General features: G+C 35.4%; 1 protein-coding gene across 2 annotated transcripts in view; it reads left to right on the top strand.

Annotated features, from left to right (window-relative positions):
• Positions 1 to 13,975, top strand: part of Rab6 (RAS oncogene family member Rab6) — a 189,671-nt gene that overhangs the window by 97,856 nt on the left and 77,840 nt on the right. The gene's annotated exons all lie outside the window — the stretch shown is intronic.

Genomic DNA, 13,975 nt, shown 5'->3' with positions numbered 1-13,975 from the left:
ATAATACATTGAAATTAAAGGCTTCAAGTTCTCATCACGTACGTATTGATTAATGTATACAAATCCTCTGTGCTTATAAAGGCGCAAAAGGTAAACTGACATGTGCTAAGCAAGCTACAACAATGTCCAGTGCATAATATACGCAGAACCAATTTTGTTATATTGTTCAAGTGTTTCCGTGTATATTTGGCAAAATTTTAAGTTTGGAATGTTTTGTGCTTCTCCTGAAAAGTTGTGGTTGTAACACAGAGGTTCTTCGAGGAGCAGGGACGATATACACCACACACCTTCCGCGTTTTTAAGATAATAATCAAAGAACAATATTACAGTTCTGAGTTCAAAGGCACATTATCTTCACCAGGTGGTGAGTGACTTCGAGACGTCCCTTATTACGTAGCCTCGCGTAATACAATAATTAAAGCTCTCGTCTTTGGTGTAAGCGAACTCGTTTCAATTCGCAGTCGGAAAAAAAAAAATTATATATATAAAAGCTTTTTCAGCCCAGTCATCCGGAATTAGTTTTTTTTCTGGGGTTTCCCCATTCACACCAAGGAAATACCGGAGTGGTACATCACATAATGTTTCCAGGCCATTTCCTTCCTTTCCTATTCCTGTCTTCTTCCATGGGCAGTGTGATAGCCAAGGGACGTCGTCCCAGGACGGGCTAGCGTGGCCATAGATGCTGAAAGCCCAAAAATTTAATTCTTAATCGTAATCTACATTCCTTATTATGAATATTGTTTAATCATTTATGGATTTCTTACCAAGGCTGCTATCTCGAAAAGGCTGATAATTTTGTTGTAAACTTAAGGCCAAAATAACAAGGCGAGGCCAAAAGGCCCTCACCATTATATCCTAGTAATGTAAAAATTTGCATCTCACTAGATATGTAGATTTGTCTCTATAGATTCTTGTGAATTGATGTTACAGCCAGAAAACTAGCTGGCGGTAGCGTGTTGGACAATCAAATACCGAGGTGTTACTAGGTTCCTCCATTATCAAGGAAAATCGGTACAAATGATACTTGAAGAGATGGCAGCTGTGAATGGTGAGTAATGTCCATCTTCTCGCAGAGTGAAACTCTGAAACGGAGAATTCAAAATATGATCGTACAAGTCTACAGGATGATCTGTGAGAGGTCGTCCCCGAATGGTTAAGTTCGACAGGCTTGGTGTCAAACGTTAAGCAATTAGTGCTTGAAGATAGACTTGTGAATACGAGGATGGACTGGAAAGTTCGTGTCCTGTCTAGTGTTGTAAAATTTCGGAAATTTTGAAGCTGTTGAAAAAAAAAAAAAAGTTTTCCGGTTTCTTTCCAGAAAAATTGAAAAAAAAAATGGGAAAAGAACAAAAATCTTTGTATTAGGTTAATTTTACTAGTAATGGGACCTTTTTTTTTCTTTCTTTCCCGAACGCGTGAAATACGTAAATTGAGAAATTTCAGTATTACGAATATTAAAAAAAAACGAAAATGAAATTGTTGCAATTATTCTTAGAAATTAATTGTCTACACTTATTTCCTTTATGTATTTTTTAGTCGTTTATTCATGGATGTGCATTAATTACAGAACTTTTACAGTTACATATAATCTACCATCATGAAGCTTTTTTGTTGTAACAAATAGGTCTCTTGAACGAAACTCAGTTCTTAATATGCTCTTTGATCTGGTGGTTTTGTTAATTTTAACCAAATGATTTCTTAAGAGAAATAAGTTACTAGTACTCGTGCACTAAAACATATAACTACTATTATTTAATATTCTAATATAGTCTTTTAGATAAATTTTATGTACAAAATCTTGTATACAAACAAATATCTGTTTTCTAATGCGACAAATTATCTATAACGATGAAAATGTTTGTAATTTAATAACTCTTGAACCACCCGACCGATCTCGATAAAATTTTCAATATACATGAACTTCGGGCCTGGAATGGTTTCTATAATTTCACTTTGAAGATGCAACAAGGGGGAAGGGGAGAGGGAGATATATCGAGAATGACTGATTAGCGTTGAATCCATAGTTTTACGGATCGCTGAGATAAAGAGTGACACTTCCGATGCCGTTTAAATCCAAATTCAGCTCCGCAGCTTGGGAGAGGGGGAAGGGGAGACATAAAATGATCGAAAATGGCCGACATTAGTGTCAAATTCATAGTTTTCGAGGTCGCTGAGATGAACATTGACACTTCCAATCCCGTTTAAATCCAAATTCAGTCCCCATTAGTACTTCAAAAGGGGATGCTGACATAAAGGGTCATACACTACCGGTACCTGGAAATCTCAGGGAAATTGATTTTGGAAGAAAAATTCTGGAAATATCAGGGAAATTGAGTTCAATAGTTCTATTTTGAACGTATTCAAGTATGGAACAAAAGTATTTACTTATTAATTCCCTTAGTAGGCTTCTCAACTTAATATTTTTTCAACTTAAATTTTATTTATTTATTTTCTTGTAACTCAATATTTAATTGCAATCGTTCATTGGGGAGAAGGGTGGCCATTCTCAAATATATAAATATATTATTTCTAAAATTTGTGTGTTCTCTTACTGTTAGTTTCTTCCACTAGACCTGGAAATAACAAAATTAATACCTGGGAAACCTGGAAAATTCAAGGAAATTGAGTTCGATATTTTTGTATGAATCCTGCATGTAAAAATAATTGAAAATAACCGATATTAGTGTCGAATTCATAGTTTTTTGGGGTCCAAGTTGTTTGGTGACAGTTTTGATAACTTTTATGTCCAATATGAAACTATTCTACCCCTGCGAAGAATGCCATTCTGCAAGTCTGTAATAATGAACGGAAGGTTCACATACTCAACCTTTTAGTATATTTCTCGCTTCTCAAATTTACTCACTTGTGCGGCGTGTGTGTGTAAATAAAATCATCTCTGTTTTTTAGTTCGAAAAATATACAAATAATAAAGAGGAATTTTACCAGAAATCAGAAAAGTAAAAAGTAAAATTAAAACCTGTTTCCTGAAGTATTTTTCTTGTTAGCTAAATGCATTGTATATATGCTGCAGACAGGTTACAGCAAGTAAGATTAGCATCAGGCGAAGAAATAGTTACATTTTTCGACGTTTGCCGATATTTCCGAACAAAAGATTTTTTTTTTTCTGGGTTCAAAATTTCGGAAATTTTATACAGCACAAGGAAACTAACTATAAAATATATATGTGATTTTAACTAAAATGATTCTGGCTCCGTTATTTTAACACTTCCCTGTCATGAACTGGTCCACTTCATAAGATTGCTTAAGATAATTTAAATGTGTCTTATATTAATTAATCCAGCTAGGATTATATTTTAGGTTTTTTTGTAACTCCATTCTATCATGGTGCTAACTTGAAAGAGTTTGGTTGAGTGGTGCACCTTTGTTGCCACAAAATTTCCCTATTCTAATACAAGAAATAAAAGTACTCAGTGTTCTAACTGTAAACTAGTAAATATAAAATAGTTTTCATTTTAAAAGCATAATATAATGAAATATTCAAAAATTTCAGATTGTCCCAAACTTTGTTTTCTTCCCAACAGTTTTCATTTTAAAAGCTTAATGTAGTAAAATATTCAAAAATTTCAATTTCCCCCAAATTTTCCGTTTTTTCCAAACTCGAAGAAAAAACAGTAAAAAGCTGTTTTATTTACTCAAAACTTCAGGTTTTTTTTTTCAGGCCTTCACAACACTAGGCCTGACTTAGAAAATTAGAAAATATTTGGATAAATTATGTTTTATTTTTCTACGTAATTTCCCTCAACTGAGATACATCTACGCCACCTCTCCGGTAATGCTTCTATACCACTTTTAAAAAATGATCCCTCGAGCCCTGCAAAATATCCTAGTACAGCCACTTTTCATCTCTGCATCCGAATAGATTTGCTGACCCCTCTCAATTTTTTTTTCATGTTTCTAAACAATTGAAAGTCCGAGGGGTCAGATCAGGCAAATAGGACGGGTACGCAACAGTTCGAACCCACAAGAATGCATTTCTGCCATGGATGCAAGGGACGTGTGAACGTGCGCATTGCCCTAATGAAACAACACCTTTCTTCGCAGCATTCCTGGCCTTTTAATTCTGATTTGCTCACACAAACGTCGCAGAAGGGTGCAGTAGTATTCAGAATTGACAATCTTTCCTTTTACAAGAAATCAATCAGGAGAATGCCCCCAGCATCTCAAAAAAATTGATGCAATAACCTTGTTTGGCTTTCTTTGGCACAGGAGATCCAGGTGGTTTCCATTGCGTCGATTGTTTTGATTCCGATGTATGATTGTGTACCCGTGTCTCGTCAAGAGTCACAAATCTGCCCATAAACTCCTTCGGATCACTTTCAAACAGTTTCAAAGGGAGAGTTAATTGCGTTTGTGTTCAACTGAAAGCAACTTGGGTAGTCATCTCGCGAACACCTTAGAAAACCCTGATTTATTTACGATAATGTTTTGTGCTCGCTCACAGAAAATACAGTCTCACAAGGGAACCTTCCGAAAATGATAGTTGCAGTGAAAGATGTGACCTATGTCAATTGAAAGAGCTGTAACAGAGATGAACATTCCAAAAAAATTAGCTGCCCATAGCAATAGGTTCAAGAAATATAAGGGGTGGAAGTTCGGGAAACAGCAAGGTTTGACAAGGGAAGGAAAGTGCAAATTCCGCAAAAAATTGGGGCACGACAAAATACAACGATGACAAGTGATGTATAGAAAGATACTTGCCACAATAGGGAACAAATGAAGGCGACCAATCGGTTAACAGTGTTGCCAACTGCAATTAAAAGTACATGTTTTGCAAAGAGCACTATATGAAGTGAGTTCAATATTCAGTGTCAACCTGTCATGTAGAACATAAGATATGAACATTCCACGATTTATCGAAAGAGGTACCACTCGGTCCCTGTTGTAATTTTAAAGTTTGAAGTTTGCTTCTGGGGCCCTCTGATGGGGATCCTGGGGGCACTTGCTTCTCACAGACTTTTATTACCCACTACCTTTGGTACATTCCAGCACAGCTGAATCCGTCACATTTTTGTTCCTTTCGCAATTTTTTCAGGTCGCAAAGTTTGGTGGGACACCCTGTATATTCCCACATACTACCCAACCATGACATAATGTTCACTACTTCTATTATCGGTTGTTGGCTTAACACAACCATTTCATGTTCTCCGACTTGATATTGAATCAATATTACTACAGCATTGATGCATCCCGAGTGATGCCTATTGCCGGAATTTTCTTTTTGTGAAGCGAGTGGCCTAACTATATTAAACTTGTCTGGATTTTAATGGCCAGTGTTGCCAATTTTTCGTTTTTCTTTTCGACTCTAGGTACGTCGGTTTCCTGCATAGTTGGTGCTTTCTTGTTTTGTTAATTCCGATATGCACAGCTCGTGATCAAATGTGGCGCGTTATGGGCAACTCCGTCTTTTCCGTATTTTTCGTACTTCTGTTTTTTCTATTTTCTTTTGTCAGATTGTACCACTGATTATGAACGTCATATCTTATGTTCTACATGACAGATTGACACTGAATATTACACTCACTTCATATAGTACTCTTTGCAAAACACGTACTTTTCATTGCAGTTGGCAACACTGTTAACCCACTGGTGGCCTTCATTTGTTCTCTACTAGCAGCGTTCACCCCGCTTCGCTGCGGTCACCCCGGAACGCAATAAACTTTGTTACTTAGATAATTTTTACTTTTTCGCTTTCAAGTGATATGATAAAAACCATAGAAGATTGCAGTAAATCTTAACATTATATCGCCTGTCATTTATGTTAACCCGCCGAGTGACACGGTCATGCGGGTTGCATATAAATACGTTTATTTTTACCTATGATGAACTAATAACAAAGGATTTGTACGTTATGGACACTTGAATGGTCAATTATCTCAAGACACTGGTAATTAAAAATTAAAGTGATATGATAAAAACCATCTAGGGTCCAAATCCTAATAACCCCCCAAAAATGAAAGAAATTGGTTCAGCCGTATTAGCGTGATGAGCGGACAAAGGATTTTGTACGTTCTCTTTTATATATATAGATTGTGGCAAGTCTGTACATCACTTGTCAGCATTGTATTTTGCCGTGCCCCCCCCTTTTTTTTTTTTTTTTTTTTTTTTTTTTTTTGCGAAATTTACCCTTTTTCCCCTTGTCCAACCTTGCTGTTTCCCGAACTTCCACCCCTTATGTTTCTTGAACCTATTGCTATGGGCAGCTAATTTTTTGGGAATGCTCATCTCTGTTAGAGCTCTTTCAATTGGCATAGGTCACATCTTTCACTGCAATTATCATTTTCGGAAGGTTCCCTTGTCAGTTATCCATCGAATTTTTATTTTGCTGTCATTCACAATTAAGTCTCAATTTTTATTGACATTTTCTGCAGTGGTCGATGTTGAAGGTCTACCACTGCGGGAGTCATCTTCATTGCTGTTTCTGCCACGCTTAAATTCAGCTACTCACTTTTTCACCATGGAATACGAGGGCGGGGAGTCTCCTAGTCTTTGCAATGTCCATATTAATTTCCCGTGGTGTTAAGCCTCTTTTATGCAAGTACTTACTGACAGCTCGATGCTCGATTTTTTCCATAGATTTCCGTGTCGACTTAGCGCCTTATAAACCCCTCACTTGAAACAATAGAGAAATGAAATGTTACATAGGGACTACCAACAGATACAGCTACGCAGCTAATCTATACAAACATAAAATAACTGATTCTTTCCCATTTAGGCCACGAACTTTTCAATCCACCCCGTATTAATTGCTTAACTAGGGAGGCGAGCATTAGTAGGGGTCCGTTTTCATCATATTAATGACATACTGGATATGAGCAAAATGGCAGCAAAGTAGCACCTTTTCAAAAACAGTTGCATGTGTATAAACCATATTGGATGTAGATCACAAGGACAGCGATGCGTTTGCTAACAGTATAGTGATTATGAATGTTGGTGTATTTGACTCTGAAAACAAATAAAAGAGTAAAACATGGAAACACCTCGTTCTCCATCCCCTCAAAACGACTGAAGTGCAGCAGCATCCGAAAATATGTTGTTGATGATTTGAATTATAAAGATGTTATCTTGACTGATTACTCACAAAAAGTAGCTCCAGTCACAAGAACACATTACAGGAACCTGCTGCAAGAGTTACCGAAAGCAAAAGGACGGGATTTGATTTTGAAGGGCATGTCGGACAATGCATCGGCAGGTCGAGCAGCAGAAACAGTGATTTTTGTGCGCGAGTGTGGCTACGAACCTTTGCCTCTTCCATCGCTTTCGCTCGATTTGACTCCATTCGGTTACTTCCTCGTCCCAAATATGAAAAGGCATTTGAAAAGCAGTTGTTTTGCGGATGAGTCAATACCTTCCTTTTATGCAGATGGCATTAGTGGTCTGATACACAGATGGGAAAGATGTAAGGCAAAACGAGGTGAATAAGTAGAGAAGGACGCGTTCATGGACCAAATTGCAAATCCTCAGCTCATCTCAATCAAGGTGAGGGTAAGCACTTTTGGCCTCTCCTTATACAGAGACCGATTCGTTTCCATTCTAAGAACTGTAGACAGCGACAGCTCTCAAACCGGATTACACAGGAAAAAAAAAAAAAACAAAAAAACCTACGTATACTGTATCAGCGTCTTAGATTTTGTGTAGTAAAGTTGCTGTTTTGGGCGAAATGCCACTGAAAAATAAAACAGCTTTTGGGAAGGTGTCTGGTGCATCTTTACGTATACTTAAGCATTTCCTCCGTAGTACAACAGTGTGACAATAGCTTTGTGGTAGAACTGGGTACTGCCCGTTTTAATAACAGTATAACTGCGCAGCGTAATTTTCGTCAGTAGTACACTAGATTTCACACTACAGCCCAGAACATTCGACGTTGGCAGCGACAATTTCTAAATACTGATTGTTTATGTAAGAGAAAATTTGGGTACATTTGTGAAAGATAAATGAAAATTTTGTAATCCTAAATGTATTTTAAAGTTTTCCTCAAGATTTTATGTGCTTGCGTGTAAAAGATAAAGCCTTGTGAAATTTAATAATTATTTTTGAAACACCCTGTAGATCTGTTTTTGTTTTTGGTTCTCTTTCTGTTCTTGTCATAAAATATAAAGCATGTAAGAGGTTTGTGCGAATATTAAACTAAATATTCTAAACAAACAAATCACATTGTATATAGAAATAATCCCCATAATATATAAAGGGAGAATTTGTACGACATCTCGAATAAAAGCACTCTGTCCTTGTGATATATTTTCAAAAGCTCGAAGAGCAGGAAAGTGCCTCATACATAGATTGAAATCTGTCTCTTGATAGGCGGTCGATTACAATTACCATCAATCACCGGCTGATGGTATTCTAAGCATTTCATCTCACTCGTTCCAGAGTGAACATATTAAAAGCAATATAGATGATGAGTGTTGCGGAATAAATGCTTTTTTCTTCGATTCGAAACAGTGTTGCCATCCTGGAAGATGCATTATTGTATTTTTTGAAAACTGAAAACACTGTACTGGAAAGTGAAAAGATTCCGCTGGAAAATATCTAATGAACCTTGTTATTAAGGAAATTCGTGCATTTGTTATTAAAAATACTTAATGTAATATATTTAAAATAAACTGATCAATTAGAGTACAAATTCCTTTTCGATTGCTATAGTTTGGATAGAGGATACAGTTCTTCGTGAAGCCCATTTATTAACACAAACGTATAATTTTTAGTATTCTAATCAAAACTATATATAAAACTACATGAACTGACTGACAAATAAAGGGCTACTTCCGGTTGATGTGGAAAGTTGAAATTTGGCATGATTATAGCGTGTCGGGACTAATCAACAGAAAAGTTGCCAAAAGTGAATATTTTTAAGTTCTCGAGCAGTGGTTCTCAAAGTGGGGTCCGCGAACCTCTGAGGGTCCGCGGGACCTAACCAGGAGATCCGCGACGCCTAAAATTTGAAATGTGTTGTGATAAAATGGAACACTCAGCTGTTATGCAAGAAGTATTTTTTTTCAGTTACTAAAAGGAAAGCAATTACAAATTATACCTACGTATGGAAATGTAAATGTTTTCTACTTTACTAAATTTCTGCCCTGAAGCCGGTCAGTCGTTATATAGGAGTACTTCAAGTGAGAGAAATTCCTTCTTTGTTAGGGCACTTTTCCAAAAGCAGTTGTACATTAAACACGACGCCTTGGAATTTCATGGATTTCATCTTCAACTGGCAGAAAGCTCGCACCACTATCACCAATTCCAGATTATTTTTTTAAAAGTAAATGCTAGCCATTCGTAGGCTTATAAACATCAAGCCTCCCCCAATTCTGAGATTTCTAATTAAAAAAAAAAAAAAAAGATGAGTAACCTCTCCCGAAATACGTTCCTAGATCCATGATTTTTCTTGTCAGTGTACAATATTCTAATTAGTGTATATATATATATATATATATATATATATATATATATATATATATATATATATATATATATATATATATATATATCTTTTGTGAAATTTCAGATAAAATTGCAACGGGGTCGGCAGATCACTTTCCGAATGCAGAGAGGGTCCGCGTTATCGGAAAGTTTGAAAACCACTGTTCTAGAGTATCTAAAGGGAGGATGAAATTTCCTTTTTTTATATATATATATATATACGTGTAATTCATATTTTTGGTACTTGGAATAAAAAATTTAAATTCGGTATGCATGTACGATTTTGTTATCATTACCTAAGAAAATCATCAATAACAAAATTTTCCGGTTTTATGAACAATTGAAAAATCTTTCTCATGATATTTATATGGAACATCTACATCCCAAAATTATTGGGCACTTACGGCAGGATTACAATGATGAAACTTGGCATGATTGTAGTCTTCCGGGACTAACCCACAGGGAAATATTCAAAAGGGAATATTCTTTGTTTCTAAGGGATCTAAAGGGATGACGAAGAAAATCCCATATTATTTAAATGTGTGTTTTCTTGGGATAGAAAATCTTACCTTTTAGGTAGTTAAAATAGTTAAGAAACTTGAAAATTGCTAGAATTGTGGGTTCAAGAAGTGAGAGGCAGTAGCAAAAGTGCAGGTTTGGGGGGCAAAGCCCCTAGTTGGCCAAATTCAGATAATGTGGAAGAGCAAATGCACAAAATTCACTCTTGATGCAATGGCTGATACATAAGCGATGAGAGAGCCTGTAGGCCGAGCAAACACGGGATCTGGGGGAGGAGCCCCCGTATCTAGTCAAAGACTAGTCATTATATAAATGCACAAATGTGACTCACTCATCAACGCTCAAGCCATGCTAGTGCAACTAAAAATGTTAAAAGTTGCAATGAAAACTCGTCCTGATAAAAGCAAGGGATAAGAAGGATTATTTTTTGAATCTTATCCTTAGTTTTTTTTTTTTCAGTTTCTTTGAAAGAACAGAGTATCTCCTGAATTTTTGAAATGAGGGCTATGAAACACAACATATAAACTCCCCATTAATTATAACTGAACACTTGTTTTTAATTCAGTGTTTCCGAAAGTCCCACATCTAAAGGTGAAAAAGGGGCATTTTTTACAATATTCAGATTTCCAGCTTTATATTTTATAAATGTTAATTTTCCCATACGAAGAACAGGCACTGCAATATGAACAAATAAAATTCCCGAATGAAGGAAAGAAATGTGTAAACTAACAATTTTGACAGTATTACTCAGCTGTTATTAATGGTAACTGATCAGAGATATTACTCAGGATTATGTTATTTTTTTATTGTTATTACTAGAGACCGGATGTTAGGCAAAATGCCTATTCTTTATTATTAAAGATATGATCAAAAATAACGTTTTAAAGTTTATATGGGGGCTTATACTTTCGATTTAAGTCAATTTTATTTTGCCTATTTTGACCTTTAGTGCCTAAATAATTGCTTTAGTGCCTAATATTGCCTATTCTATGCATTTTCTTCAAAATAAGCCTTCATTGGGAAAATATGTAATTTATATAACGTAAATAATACACACATATTAAGTGCTTGTAAACACAAGCACGTGGTACGTTACGATATATATATACAGTACATGGTGAACTTCAAAGATGTGCACATACTTCGGGAGGTGATTAGTAATATCAAAAGAAGACAAAATGTTTTCTTGTATTTTGTCGAATTCCGTGTCTTGTACGACTGACAGAGTGCCAATTTGGTGTTGAAAATTGAATCCTGACAATTGGAACGGAACCGAAAGATGTACACATACTTTGAGAGGTGATTCGTGTCATGAAAAGAAGACAAAAAGTCCTCTTGGATGTCACGAATCACCTCCCGAAGTATGTGAACACCTTTATGTCTCATTAAAATTGTCAGGATTCGATTTCGAATTCCAAGTTGGCCCCCCTGTTACTCGTACACGACGCAGAATTCGACAACATGCAATAGCACTTTTTGTCTTCTTTTGATGTCATAAATCAGCTCCCAAAGTATGTGCACATCTTTCAGGTTCACCCAGTATGTATGAAATGCATAACAAGCTTCGTTTTTATATATACAATAAAAGAAGATATTAACAAACAAGTATGTTTCTATATTCTTTGAACATTATCTTTGATTTGAATCTATTTTTTAATGGTATTGAGTATTTATCTTCATTATTTCGAGTTACATTTTAGTGCCTATTTTTTAAATTTTTAGTGCCTATTTGCCTGCCTATTTTCCAGGTTTTTAGTGCCTAAACATTCGGTCTCTAGTTATTACGATTTATCTTTTTGACAGTATGTACAACAGAATAAGAGCATTTTCCACCCAAATACAAATTGTTCCAGTTCTTTCCAGCAACGAACAAAAGTCAGAATTAAACTCTCAAGGTTTATATAATAAACGGAGTAGCCGCCCAAACAACTTTTATTCGGGTGGTTAGCACAATGGTTTTCAACCGATGCGTCGCAACACACTGGTGTGTCATGCAGTTCCCAAAGGTGTGTCGCGAAATTCTCGAATTTAAAAATCACGAAGAATTTAATAATAATTAGTTAAAATCGAGACAGACTGTACCGGTCAACACCTCCAGCGGTAGCAATAATGCTAAGTGCTATACGTATGGTCATTATAAAAACTAATTGGTTTTACTATTATAACAGATATTATTATTATTATTATTATTATTATTATTATTATTATTATTATTATTATTATTATTATTATTATTATTATTATTATTATATTTATAATAAAAATATCAAACAAGTGTGCCGCGATCTTCTGGACACTCAGTAGTGTCGTCAGTCAAAAAAGGTTGAGAACCACTGGGTTGGCATATCCTTTTCTACAAACAGTATTCGTGACTTTGTACGACATATTGTGATACATTTTAATTCATTTAGCTCCCCAATTGCCTCAGTACTTCAACGCCGAAACTTTTGAATCGAACACGATACGATGTGATTTAAAAAAAAAAAAAAATACACGGAAGCACTTACGGACCCTGCTTGATAAAACATTAAAGATGTATCAGTATTACGTTCACAATTCCTGACAAATTAATACAATATGATTTGCCATATTGGTTATATATCCAGGATAACGGGACATTTGAGTCGGGGTTTCGTGACAGAGTATTTAGTTTAGTCCAGAAAGAGAAAATTAATTAAAACTCAAACTCTTTAGTTATTTTATAATAATTTCAGGGAAGATTATGTCATGGGTAATTCCAAGTTCAAATGGGGGATTTCCAATGAAGTAATCAAATTGTTTGTTGTGGAAAAGTAACAACCTCGATTGTTGTCTTAGTTCAAGTGTTTACTACTTTTTATGTTCACGAATTCAAAGTGAGGCGTATCATTCCATATACCAGAGTTTCTCAATTTGAAGGCCGCGTCCCTGTGATGTCGCAAAAAGAATAGCTGAAAGTCGCGAAGGGAGGTGAAAAAGATACATGTATTTAGGATCTAGTATCGAAAAAATATTTTTTTAAGTATTGTTTTGAATTTCCTCAAACCTCATATTTATCTCGATATCTTTAGTTAGTAAGACTATTCATGGCTTTGGATTAATTGTTTTAATATAATTTATTATAATTTAAAATAAAGTAAAATTTTAAGCTTTGGTCAGTGTCTCTTTTGTTAAAATCTTTAGTTAGTTGGCGAATGGTTATACGGCGATCTTTTCCAAGGTTACGACTTCCACTTGCCCAATGTTCATCAATTGCGGACTGGGGTCACTTTGGAATGGGGGCCGTTTCTACTGAAGTCCTACGAGAGCTATAGTTGAACTGATGATGCCAGTGCTTCACAGCATCATAGGCCTATAATGCTGCTTTCTCTTCATAAGTCTCTTTCATTTCCTCACATGTTTCCTTTGGTGTACGGCCTTTCGAGTACAAAAACTGAATGAACTCTTGGAATTCAATTGGCTCCATCATTACACTTTTCATTTTAGTGACTGTAACAGAGAAAAATATTAGGAGCTGAAAGATGAAATTTTCGTTATTACTTATAGAGATATGTATCAATATACATGTAAAATGTAAGTATTCTACATTAAGTACAACTACGTCAGAAGATATCTTTAATGAAACTCCCTCATATATAGACATTTAGGAATGTACAGAACTGTATAAAAGAATTATAAATAATCAATGTCGAATAAGTCTTGTGTGCATGGTAGGAACCAATTCCTGAAGTGTTGCGGTTTATTTTTGAAACACCTTGTATAAGACCCAGATGAGACCATCGACAGAAATATCGGGTTTAGGAGTGAATTATATGTTTCTGTTATCACATTGTTTAGGCATCTGTGTGATTTACAGTAAAATTGAATCACTTAGTCTGATTTTTAAAGAGATTGCATGGGCAAATTGGACATTTGTAAAATACAGTGAAAAAAGTTAACGTCACCATGAATAAATTATTTTACACATTGATTCTTTGCCGAGGCAGACGTGAAAATTTAAATAACTAGAAGAATAATAGATGCTGCCATTTATTGAACGTAT

This window comes from Thermobia domestica, chromosome 4, assembly GCF_964235325.1.
Source record: "Thermobia domestica chromosome 4, izTheDome1.hap1.1, whole genome shotgun sequence".
In the NCBI taxonomy this organism is placed as follows: domain Eukaryota; kingdom Metazoa; phylum Arthropoda; class Insecta; order Zygentoma; family Lepismatidae; genus Thermobia; species Thermobia domestica.
Note: the sequence above shows the minus strand (reverse complement) of the source record. Positions and strands in the feature narration are given on the sequence as shown.